Source organism: Lygodium microphyllum, chromosome 23 (genome assembly GCF_053477565.2).
Source record: "Lygodium microphyllum isolate KBCC chromosome 23, Lygodium_microphyllum_v1.1.10, whole genome shotgun sequence".
In the NCBI taxonomy this organism is placed as follows: domain Eukaryota; kingdom Viridiplantae; phylum Streptophyta; class Polypodiopsida; order Schizaeales; family Lygodiaceae; genus Lygodium; species Lygodium microphyllum.
In genome coordinates this window covers 134,209,516-134,223,545 of record NC_141157.1, presented here as the reverse complement: position 1 = coordinate 134,223,545, position 14,030 = coordinate 134,209,516, and positions in this window count along the sequence as shown.

Genomic DNA, 14,030 nt, shown 5'->3' with positions numbered 1-14,030 from the left:
CAATTTCCTCAGCCCATGACACTGAAGGCAAAATTCGCAGACGAGACAAACGACCACAACAATTCCCAACTAATGGTAACTATGGTTCCAAACAATTTAATTCAAATTTTCGAAGATTCAATAAAAGTCATTTTCTTCCATCTTCATTCCGTAAATCTTGGACATGACCACCTGCCTTGCCATCAAACACAAATCCAAACCCTAAGCCATCTCCACAGTCAAATCCCAACATTCCTAAACTTCCTACCATTACCAATAATGTATCCAAATCAAAACCCATACTTTGTTACAAATGCCATCAACCTAGACATCTAGCAGCCAGATCATATTCCATGATGGATTCTGTAAAATTGTATTATTATTGGGGCTCACACACAAAGTGGATTCTTTGTGCGAAAAGTCGATGGGGATGCCTATCCTTTTCGAGCGTCTTGTTAATTTTATGTGTACGTGGGTGATTCTATAGTGGGTGATTTTACAAAATACATATTTAAATTCATAAACGTTTATGAGTTTAGAGTGTGCACTCGTAATAAATTAAGGTTATGATTGGTTTCTAACCAATTTATTTTTGTAGTTGAAGACTGCTAGGTATTCACTTTTGTCGGTTGAATTATATTATTTTTCTAACAATTATGAATGCTTCAGTTGATGTGTAGAGCAAGCAGCGGTGGCAGTGGGAAGCATTGGAGGATAGTGTGTATTCAAATTATCATCAATTTCTTATGGGCGTGTATCTTAGACATGGCGCCTATATTTTGTTGTGCTTATTTATTTAAGCACTTGATATTTATTTATTATTTTTATATGCACATGGGCGCACGATTTAAATATTTGTATGGGACATTCTATTTGGGTACTACCTGACTTCTTGGGCGCTCAATAGCTTTAATTCTTTAGTTGCACAAAAGCAAACTCTAAAGCAAAAGCGTGCTATTTTGTAAATTGGGCTATTGTTTGAGCTTGAAGATTAATAATATATTAAATACATGCTTTGTGCAGCGCTCACACAAGGCATGGGGGGAGATTGCACCCAATTGGTCTCTTGTTCATGTCGTGCAAGCTTTCCTCATTGGTTTTTGTGTAAAAAATAGAGTTCTTTTATTCTTGGGGACCTTTTGATGCTCACTACTTGCGCATACGGCAACCGATCTCTGCACTAGTGGTATCAGAGCGAAGCTGAGATCGAGAGCTTCCAGTCGCTTACAATCTCGCACGCGGAGCTCTTGGAACGATGGAGCTCTACAGTCACGAACGGTTGATACCAGCGTGTTCCTGGCAGTCAAGAACCCCCTTCTATACCCTCTGATCGCGAAGGACCTCTCTCCATAGGCGAAGGACCGGCGGTAAAGCTTCTATATCAAGTCATTTTGTTACAGAGAAGAAAGAAAAGAAGTTTAAAAACAATTAAAGTGTTAAGCTTAAGGCCTTTCAAATCATCGATTTGCTGCCACGGTATGTTGTTGTCATAATCGATGGCGTGAAAAATGCCCCTCCCCCCTTAAAAAAAACGAAAACGGCGACACATAAGCTTCATTAAGCTTAGTCACTTAAGCTTGAAGGTCTAAGTTCTTCAAGCTTCTCAAGTCCCCAAAGTCACTAAAGTCTTCTACAACAACTACCTTAGAGGCAATTCGTACTCAGAAGCACAGGAATCAGTCTACTATACCTTGGAAGCCCCTCTTCACACTTGCAGTCTTGGTGACCCAATTTCAGCAAAAACAAAAGTTCACACGCAGACTATACGCAGTCTATACGTAACACTATTCTCTTAGAAGACGGTTGTGACAACCAATTCGGCAATCGTAAAGGAGAGAAACTACAAAAGTGAAACAAAAATATGCAAGCCTTGTAAACCCACTTTTGAGCTACGCTCATCCTGCTAACAAGATTTCGAGTGTGTGAGGTCTTTTGGAATTTTGTAGGATGACTGAATAAAGCATGGATGATATTATGGTTGAAGGTGATCTACCCGAACCAACAATGGAGCAAAAGTTGGATTTGATTATGATGCAGCTTTAAGAGGAACGAAGAGCCCGACAAGCTTTGCAAGTTCAATTGGCCAATCTACAACGATCTACCACTGACCAAGATGGATCGCAACCCAAAGATCTTATACAACGTACCATCGATGCAACACTTGAAGCCCAATCCATCCGCAAAGAAACAAAGATAAGTAAAAGAAACTTCAAATTTCGTACTTTCAATGGATCACGGGATAGAAAGATTGTTCTTGCTTTTATCAGTCAATTTGATGATTATTTCCATGAAGAAACATATGCTGAGAAATACAAAATTAAATGTGTCACTAACCATTTAGTTGACCGAGCATCTTTATGGTGGACTGTGGTCCGCAAGAGCGTTGATTATCCCACTACATGGGAGACTTTCCAAAAGAAATTTCCATGAAAAAACCATCAAGCAATGGGATCTTCTACAACAAAGGGATCGCGAACCTATTTCCCAATACACTGAAAGTTTCTGGAATGCCCTATTGCAACTACGTATGCTTGAAGATGTACCTGAAGCAACTCATAAACGCATGTTTATGTATGGCCTACTTGGACATTTTTATGCAGAAGTCAATATGTTCAAGCCAACAACCCTTGAAGATGCAATTTCCTTGGCCCATAACACTGAAGGCAAAATTCGCAGACGAGACAAGCGACCACAACAATTCCCAACTAATGGTAACTATGGTTCCAAACAATTCAAAGATTCAATCAAAGTTGTTTTCTTTCATCTTCATTCCGTAAATCTTGGACACGACCACCTGCCTTGCCATCAAACACAAATCCAAACCCTAAGCCATCTCCACAGTCAAATCCCAACATTCCTAAACTTCCTGCCATTACCAATAATGTATCCAAAGCAAAACCCATACTTTGTTACAAATGCCATCAACCTCGACATCTAGCAGCCAGATCATATTCCATGGTGGATTCTGTGAGGTTTTGCAGTGGATTCCATAAAATTTTATTATTATCGGCGCTCATACACAAAGTGGATTCTTTCTGCGAAAAGTCGATGGGGACGCCTATCCTTTTCGAGCGTTTTATTAATTTTATGTGTACGTGGGTGATTCCATAGTGGGTGATTCCGCAAAATACATATTTAAATTAATAAACGTTTATGAGTTTAGAGTGCGCACTCGTAATAAATTAAGGTTAGGATTGGTTTCTAACCAATTTATTTTTGTAGCTGAAGACTGCTAGGTATTCACTTTTGTCGGTTTAATTGTATTATTCTTCTAACAATTGTGAATGCTTCAGTTGATGTGTAGAGCAAACAGTGGTGGCAGTGGGAAGCTTTGGAGGATAGCGTGTATTCAAATTATCATCAAATTTTTATGGGTGCGTATCTTAGGCATAGTGCCTATATTTTGTCGCGCTTGATATTTATTTATTATTTTTATATGCGCATGGGTGTACGATTTAAATATTTGTATTGGACATTGTATTTGGGTATCGCCTGACTTCTTGGGCGCCCAATAGCTTTAATTCTTTAGTGGCACAAAAGCAAACTCAAAAGCAAAAGCATGCTATTTTGTAAATTGGGATATTATTTGAGCTTGAAGATGAATAATATATTAAATACATGCTTTGTGGAGCGCTCACACAAGGCATGGGGGGAGATTGCACCCAATTGGTTTCTTGTTCATGTCATGCAAGCTTTCTTCATTGGTTTTTGTGTAAAAAGTAGAGTTCTTTTGTTCTTGGGGACCTTCTGACACTCACTACACGTGCATACGGCGATCGATCTGTGCACCACAAATACATAATATCATTAAGGAATACTATCTTGAAATGTCGATTTTAAGAAAAAAGAGACAGACATAAGCTAGACATATATATCTCTTGGAAGGTAGCTTTAGGCAAACATTTCACAATTTGAAGTTGTATAAGGATATTCCAAAATACCTTGTTGTATTAGGGAATGGTTTTCCTTCCTTGGTTACGTAGGAGAAAATATCCCACTACTACTAGTTGTGGAGCTTGAATTTCCATTTTTAAAAGGTTTTCTAGTTTAGATTATGAATTGCATGCAAAGTACATGTCATTTCAATAACATAGAGAAGTAAATTTGTGCATCTAAAAGAAAACTAGTCTTTGCAAATTTCTCGCAAATTGTAACCCATACTTGATGTTATGCATCAAGTTCAAATGGAGCAATTTGAAACTTTTTTTCCATAATCAATTGACTACATCAAGTAGCTAGCTTTTAATTGTTAGACATGCTCAATGCCCCACCCTCATAAGTTGCCACTGATGATCCATAGTGCTCCAAGTTGTAAGACCCCCATTATGAGAAGAAGTCATGCGTGAGCATGGACATTGGTTGGGTCCTAACTTGTATGTCAGATGAGCTCTATGTGGCTAAATGGCGTGAGGGTAAAGGGAATATTCCATGGGCTGAGTAGAAAAGGTTCATAATATGGTTAAAAAGTTGATCAGAGTACCTTCCTAGGCTATAAAAGGAAGACCCCTCCAAAACCATCCTCAATCTATCTTTCATTGAATTAGAGTTCTTCTAGCTACTCTTAAGCTCTTCGCCTATCATTTATCTGGATCACCATCTAAGATTCATAGTGGAAGTGCACATGTGGAGAGGTCCATCTTTATATTTGATAATTTGAAATTAACATAGTTTCTATTCTATTCATATTTTCTGTGTGTTCTCTACTCCTTATTGAGAATCTATTTGCTGCACTGTCACTTCCACATTAATATGCAATTTTCTTCGACTTTATGTAGTGTATCTAAGTATGTGTATATGTAGGATAGAGTACATAAAACTTATTACCATGTATAGTCACAAAGGCCTAGCTTAAAAATCCCTCTTTTATGATTCATTCACAAATAATATAGACTTTTTTATCTATTTGACCTGCTTGTACTCCTTTTAGATGATAATTTTCTTTTGTATTAAAATTGTGTCTAAGAAAAGGATCCTTGAGTTCTCTCAAGAGTAGCCATGTAGTATATTAGGTTGTGCAATAGTCTTGTATTCATGCCCTAGTTGATGCAACATATAAAGGCTCATTGATATTTGCTTAGTTTTTGGCACAATCACATCCAATGCATTAAGAAGCTAGATTTCCTAAATGAGTTTCTATTAAACTTGATACATTGCATCAAATCATGTTCTTTTAAAAAAAAATATATAGTTTGGTGTAGTACATCCATCTTGATAGTAATATATATATATATTGCATCCATATTTAATATAGTTCATTAAATTGTTTGTGCATTTTTATCCTTTGCTTGATGCAATGCCTTGGGAATTTTATAAATTTCATACTAATGTGATATAGTACATCAAACTACTAGCTTCATTGTAGGTTTCTTAACTCCTACTTAGCGTAGCACTCCATCAAGTCATTATTCATTTTGAGCTAATTTTGTACTACATCAATTTGTTTTGTTGTTTTTAATAATTCATCCTATGCATGATAGAGTGCAACAAGTTGATATTACAAGTTTTAAGAAAACTTTCTCAAAATTTTAATGCATTACATCAAATTCCCTAATAGCTTTTTAAGGTTCCAACTACCAAGCAATAATCCACACCCAAATTGAAAAGGATTTGTAGATCATGCAATAATATGCACTCTTTATCTTTACTTGGGAAAGTTGGCAAGGATGGAACAATGAGGTTGGAAGGAGCATCAGATAATTCATCAACCTCTACATTGCTCTCTTCAATTATTGTCTTTGCTTTAAATTGAACAATGTTTAGGTATTTTGCAATTGATACTTCCATCTATGGGTATACTTGCTCCTCAACATCCACATCATCTATTAACTCTTTAAGAAGACAATAGCTAGACAATTTTGAGGTTTCCTTAATCTTTTCATCAAATTTGATGGGGTACTTTACAAGAGAAAATACAATAAATGCAGCAGACTTAAGCATAAGCTTGCATTTTTTTGGATGTAAAGAGCATAACTCAGATACATAGAATCTATCAAGAGAATGATAACCACATTTCTTGGTGAAGGAAGACTTCACAATGGTGGTTGACCTCCCAATAGGAGTGTAAACATAATCTGTGAAATCCAACTTAGCAATAGGATATGTCAACTCTTCAAACTCTGCAAAGTCTTCCTTGCAAAAGTCCTTTGAGTAGTTCACAACTTGATCAAGATCCCACTCTCAATTGAAAATCTGCCTAGCTATTGCAAACAAGGATAAGTTAGTATTGTTTTCAATAAGGAAATCCAAAAGTCCTTCTGAGGCTATGATCTCTGTGATGTGAGTGAGGCCTAGGTCCTCAAATGAGATTTTCCCTTTTTTGAAGCCTTCTTTGTAGTTCAAGAACTTGTCACCCACACATGAGATGCAATTGAAACTTCTGAGGCAACTAACTACCTAGACAATGCAGATTTAAGCCTTTTTCTTACATTTGTAAACCGTGGAGGACATGGGTGGGTTCTCACTTGAAATTTTGAATTAGCACAAATATGGAGTAAAAGTAGTTCTTTCAAGAGGCCCACAAACACTTTTCGCATCGTTCCTTACTTCAAGCTGATACAACATGAAGGGAGATAGGCAGGACATGGAATGTATTCTTACTATGCTGTATTAGGCAAACCTCAACACGGCATGATCGTAGCATGTGAAAATAGAAAGAACCATGCTATCATGCCGCATCAAAAGCTATCACACATGTTGAACAAAAAGTATAATGGGAAAGTCATATAACAAAACTATTGATGGAGAAGATAAAGTGGACAAGAAGAGGTGACAGAGCGGTGACAGGAGAAGATGGTGACGGTAGGAAGATGATGTAAACAGGAGGCAGAAATGGCCACGGGGATGATGGGATGACATGAGAAGACAATGAGCATTAGAGCAGCATTAGAGCGACCACCAAGAGAATAAATGATGATGGCAAGAAGATGGCCTAAACGGTAGGTAGGAATCACAATGGGGACAGTGACGGTAACGGGGCAGCACATTAACGGCAGTGGGACAAGGGGACGGGGTCACGGGGACAGCATGTTGATGGAAATGGGGCATGGGGATCGATGCATGGATGGCACGTTGATGTGAAGATCATGGCTGTAGGGAGGAGCATGAAAATGTGGCAATGAGGATGAGGAGGTCAAATGGGAGGTCAAACAATGAAAATAGAAAATTGTGAAAAGAGCATGAAGTGAGACCTGGATTCATTATATAGGGCATGTGGATTCATGTGGAATAGTCTTGAACCATTGGGAAACCCTAACTAGAGAAGGAATGGCAAAATGACACATGTCCAAAAACTCCCACACTTATATCAAGGCCTCCTATTTCATGCAAAGCCCATTTCACACTTTTTGTCCTCCCTACCATATGTACGACACTTAAAAAAGGAACTTGTGTCGGCTTTGTCGGCACCTGTCGATTCCGTTCGTCCTTCGTGTTGCAAATCCAACACGCTCACGATTTTCAACATCTATACGACAAAGCTAGGTGTTCTCCCAAACTACCTCAAAGGCCCTTCATCGCCCATAAAGAAACCTCTAAAGCCACGTTCTGATGACATGAATTACGAGAGGTTGAAAGAAATTGGTTCCATTCATCGCGTTCTATCTGACCTTCCAACAATAGGAAGTGAATATTAGCCCCACAGAATCCTCTAGCACAATCACGCGTGCCATTTCGGATCCTTTCAAAGGTATGGAGAGACGATTGGTGATGTACATGAAGAGCAATACTTATTTGTATAAGTTAATTCCTTATATGTAGTGATTTTGGGATAGCCCTATATTAGAGGAGTGTGTATGACAACAACGATGGTTATAAACAATGTTGGTTGATGATGGTTTTGCTTATGTAAGAGTCAATAGAAGCAATGATCGGAGGAAAGCAGTTCAATTTCTTACCGTTTATGTTAATCATCCTATGAATTGAGTTACACTTTGAGATTCTCCTTTGTCTCCATATACAAGGGAATTCAAAGACCCGGATTTTCATTAAGCATTGTTATAATGAGAGGCTACAATAATGTTGTTTACTAGTGAGCATTGTTATAATGCAGGCCTCTTGATGGAATGAAGCATGTATTTACTATTGGTTATTCTGAGTTTACAGCAAACAATTCATGTTGGTTTAAGCCTATGGAAGCTATGTTTAAGGCTAAATGCATATCTATGAAATGGGCTGCTAAGGAGTTGAGATTACTCTCAGAGCACTAGGGTTGTTAGTTGAAAATGAAGGCATTTCAAGCTTCTTTTATGGGTTGAATATTATTGACACTTTAGTTGAAATTTCAGCAACTATACATGCATAAAATGAGGCTGAAAATAGAGTGTTGTCAATATGTTCTTTGGACATATATGATGTTATAGCATTGTTTGCTCAGTAGAAGAAGGATTACAATGGGCTAAAGCACTTGTGGAGACAAAGTATAAGACAGTTGAAAAAAAGGTGAAAGAAATTTCTTTGCCACTTCCACTAGAAAGTGAGGGTTTGTATAAAAAAGTTTCAAGGCAGCCAAGCTTAGGGGATCCTAAAGATATAGGTCATCAATTTATAGCTACAACATTCTAGAAATTGAAAGTTGGTGCAGAAGGGTTTCTTTTTCTTGCTAAAAGATACTATTTTATGCAAATGTTGGCTAGGCATGGGAAAGCATTTGCATTTCGGTGAGTTGAAATAGGTTGTGTGGATCAAAATGTTTTCTCTCCTATGGTAATATTTACTTTGGCACATGTACCATAGAACTTGAGGCCTATTCCAATGCCTAAATCTTACTTGCAAAAGCTATTGGATTTGCTAAATGAAAATATTTGCATGAAGATCTTGGAGCCCTCTTCAGCTTTGCACTCAAATCGTTGGTTTACTGTATCCAAAAAGAATGGGGCTTTGAGATTTATTGAAGACATGAAACTAGTCAATAAAGTGACCATAATAAATGTGGGTGTAGGTCCTGTGGTTGATGAATTTGTAGAAGCTTTTACAGGTAGAGAAATCTATTCTTTAGGTGATGCTTACTTAGGATATGATCAATTTCAGCTTGTAGTTGAGAGAAGGGATATCACAACAATGAAGACTCCCTTGAGGTTAGTATGGATGTGTACTCTCCTATAGGGTACAACAAACTTAGTAGCACACATGACAAATGCTATGAATAGGGTACTCAAGGATTTTGTACCACAATTGAAAATGCCATTCTTGGATGATGTTCCAATCAAAGGGTGTGCATCGGATGAAAAGAATGAAGAGATGGATGCTCACGGGTGCAGATAGCTTGTTGTAGACCATATTGTTTATTGTGAAAGGATTTTGATGCACTAGAAGAGGTGCATTTAACTCTTTGGACAAAAATCAGTCTTTGGAGTTGATGAGATTCTGATTGTTGGGCATATATGTGGGCCCTATAGGTGAATACCATTAGTAGAGAAAATAGATAGGATTGATATAATGCTTTTTGTAGTATCCTAATGAGCTTTCGTATGCCTTCTATAAGCCTTCGTATGCTTCCATAAGTGTTCTAATGGATGAATGCTTACCTTGGGGATGTGTACTAATCTTGGAAAGGCATGAATAAAAGCTAAAAAAAACCTAGCTTAAAGGAAGATATAGCTCATAAAGACTTCAAGTAAGGGCAAAAGTAGTAGTGACATTGATGAGATCTAAAAGGACATTGCAATGTCTCTCGTGCCTCTTCATATCACGTATACCTCTTGAGAGGTGTATTAAAAACCAAGAGAGGGTTACTGAGTATTATTCTATTGTATTGGATGAGGATTATGATGTATGAGTGATTGAGAGCACATGTGAGAGAGAGATTGAGAAAATAATATACTCATTTTTCTATGCAAAACATTAAATCTATGAGAGATTGTGAGAGATTGAAGGAAGAAGACTATAAATTATGAATAATGAAGTTTATATGATCAATTCCATTCAAGATGGAGTAGAACTTTTTTTATTTATTAGTCATGGGTGCATAATAATAAAGATATGTTGAAGACCTTTTTGTGATAAATGTGTAGGAGATTCATTCTATGATGTTGTGTAGAGAATTCATATTCTTGGTATTCTTTTTCTTTTTGTGATTTCTTAAAGCATGAAGAATAAGGTGATTGGTGTGAGAATATATATTTCCTTGTAGTATTTTTCCCATTTCCTTGGTGTTATTCTAAGAGCTCCACTTAAAACAAGTGTTGAATAGAGTATGGCTACGATTCTTTGTATTGATTTTTTAAACCTACATAGACAAAGAGTGGTTTGAAATGTGGAATTTCTTGGTTATTTCCATGCCTTGCAATTTTCACTACTGAAACCTGAGTTATTGATTAATATGTTCATAAGGCAAAATTGATTTTTTTAAAAAACATTGGGAAATGAAAAATAGTGGGACTATATGTATCCTATTGTTATGGTGATGATCAAAAATCTTATCTTTCATAGTGCAAAAAAAATAACATACATGAATAAATGGATTACATGCATAAATTTTAATAAGCTTAAAAGAAGTGTTGGATAGAGTATGACCACGATTCTTTGTATTGAATATTTTTGGCTACATAGACAAGAGTGGTTTAGAAGGCAAAATTGCTTGGCTAGGGTCCATGAGTTGCAATTTCCATTAGTAAAAATAGGCTTGTTGATTAATATGGACATAAGATAAAATTAAAAATTTTGTTGAAAACATTGGGAAATGAAAAATAGTGGGACTATATCTATCACATTGTTATAATGATGATTGATAAACTTATCTTTTATAGTGAATTATGGGCCAAATTGATGCCAAGAGGTATATTCCACAGTGGATTTTGTGAGGTTTTGCGGTGGATTCCGTAAAATTTTATTATTACTGGGGCTCATACACAGAATGGATTCTTTGTGCGAAAAGTGGATGGGGACGTCTATCCTTTTCAGGCGTTTTGTTAATTTTATGTGTACATGGGTGATTCCATAGCCGCGCTGATTCTGTAAAATACATATTTAAATTAATAAACGTTTATGAGTTTAGAGTGCGCATGAGAAAATGGAGAGAATGAAAAAAGAGGAGGAAATTAATATATCTCAAGAAGAGTCACTACAACAAAAAGGCCTCATAGACGCACTTTTAGATGCGATTTTTAAATATAGAGGAAATCTTACGAGCGCGTCTATCCACCCGTCTATTTGCGCGTCTACAACGTCACGTCTATAATCTCATGTATGAACGAATTTACACACAAAAATAGACGCGTAATAGACGCACATATACACGCGTGACTACAAGCGATTAATAAACAAAAATTGCTATTTATTTAATTTATTATGTGCGTCTATTAGCACGTCTATCTAGCAGTTAGACGGGCATATATACATGCCTGTAGACGCACTTTTACAAGCACCCATAGACGCGAACGAAAAACAAAAAATCTCCTTTTTTAAAAAAAGATATTTAATTTTGTTTTTAAATTTGAATTATCTAACGTGTGTATAAGCGCATGTACTCTGCATTATAGACACGCTTATAAATGCGCATTTTCTGCAATTTAGACACGCGGATAGATGCACAAAATAGAACAGGAAAAAAAAAACCAGAGAGCATGACATGCTCTCTGGTTTTTCTGGGTTTTTTTTTTCCCTCCCATACATCAGATTGTGCACTTGGGAAAAAGACAATGGATCTAAAAGCACGAGAATTGAAAATAAAAGTCCATGTATTCATTATAGATCAAAAGCATTTACATGGAAAGTTTAAGTGCTTGCGACCTAAAGCGTGGCTGCAAGTAGTAGGCTCAAAGATGGATAATACATATACAAGAAAACAAGGCTATAGAGGAGGTATGGTGCTCCTCTACAAATCTGAAGAAGAAACATCTTCGCTAGTACCACCATGGCTACTAGCATCGCTATCCCCTTCCTCGCTATGCTCCACATCCCGGTTCGCCTACACACACAAAAGATCAAGGTTCCTCATAGAAGTGAAGCCATGTGGCTGCGCGGTTATGGCCTCGATGGTAACCTACCTCTCTAGGAGTAGGTATCCTACCAACGATAGTAGTCTGCAAAACAATTATGATATATACAAACAATTATGAGACACAATGTATTAGAACAAATTATATAAAGAATTGAAAGAAATATAAATGTTAACAAACTAGAAATCAAAATATACTTACAAACTCTACCTCCCACGACTCTTTGCTGCCCGATCCGTAATGCAACGATCCCATGGTTTCCATTTGGATCCGTCGCGCCTCTGTGTGCTCGCGACTCTTCACTTTCTCTGCTGCTTTCTTCTTCGCTTTCTTCCACTCTATGCGATGGCACATAGGTGGTTGGCTATAGGCTCCAAGCCCCTCCTCCTGCCTCCGCAGTCCCTGGCGCGTGTCATAAGGTGGGATCTTTTGTTGTGAAGCAAATCCCTCACTTTTGTGCATCCCCAATCATCCGAGAATCGTTGACCCTCTGGATTTGGGTACGTCCTATGGACTACCCTCAAGACCTCCTGCCACAAGCTGCTTTTCAAAATTTTGAAGTAGATGAAACAATCTTCACTACAAGGATTTGAGCTAGTAGCGACGTCGATTAGCGACGACGGGTAGTGGCGTCGCTATTGGCGTCGCTATTTGCGTCGCAAAAGCGACGCCAATAGCAACGCTCCATAGGGAAAAAAAGCGGGCCGAAACCGAGTGCGGTTTCATTTTGCGTTTGCACATTGTGTGTTTTGAGAGCGAAAGTGAGGGAGAGAGAAACCGTCGTGAGAGAAGGAGAGAAAGAAGACTTGTCGCCACCGCCGCCGCCGCCGCCGTTGTTCGTGAAGGAGAGGAGGAGCCTTCATCGCAAAGAGGAGCCGCCCCACACTCTCCATATCTCATCGGTGAGTCTCTCTCTCTCTTTCTTTTGCTTGTTTAAGGTTTAAATCACTTTCTCTTTTGCTTGTTTAGGAGAGGAAATGAGAGAGAAAGAGAGGAAGAGGGAGAGAGAGGAAGAGAAAGAGAAAGAGAGGGAGAGGGAGAGGGAGAGGGAGAGGGAGAGGGAGAGGGAGGGAGAGTGCATTCTCTCTCTCCCTCTCCCTTTTGCTTGTTTAAGGTTTAAATCACTTTCTTTTTTGCTTGTTTAGGAGAGGAAATGAGAGAGAAAGAGAGAAAGAGAGGGAGAGGGAGAGGGAGAGGGAGGGGGAGGAAATAAGAGAGGGAGAGAAAGAGAAAGAGAGGGAGAGGGAGAGGGAGGGAGAGTGCATTCTCTCTCTCCCTCTCCCTTTTGCTTATTAAAGGTTTAAATCACTTTCTTTTTTGCTTGTTTAGGAGAGGAAATGAGAGAGAAGGAGAGAAAGAGAGGGAGAGGGAGAGGGAGAGAGAGGGAGAGAGAGAGAAAGAGAGGGACAGGGACAGGGAGAGGGAGAGGGAGAGGGAGGAAATGAGAGAGGGAGAGAAAGAGAAAGAGAGGGAGAGGGAGAGGGAGGGAGAGTGCATTCTCTCTCTCCCTCTCCCTTTTGCTTTTGGAGAGTGTTAAGATATATTGTGAGAGGGAGAGGAAATGCGAGAGAAAGAGAAAGAGAGGGAGGGAGAGGGAGAGAGAAGGAGAGAAAGAGAAAGATAACATATATTGGAATGATAGCATATCCATGATTATGGTAATGGTATCCACTTTGCTTTTTTTATGGGTACCATTACATCGACTCCTTAAGAGGGCTAAAAATTAGTCATACACTTTATAAAGTCTAATTAGGAGATTTAAGATGCACGATAATAGACTTATCGATAATGGTATGCAATGTGCTTTGCCATGGGCCACGTACATTGGTGACTCTTTAAGATGGCTTAAAATTGGTCATGTCCTTCATGATGTCCAAGTAGGGGATCTAATTGTGATATGCATAATTCATTGTTTTTGTATTAACTTTATAGGCATAACAAATTAGAAATCATGCCAACTAGTCAACGGAAGGACTAAAAGAAAATGATACCCTAGCTAATGGTCATTACGGTACTTCATTAAAATGAACCCAAAAGTATTGTTATAGAAGAAGAATCCCTTAAATTGAGCATAGGATATTTTCTCTCAGGTCTTATGACTATGAGTAGAATTGATTG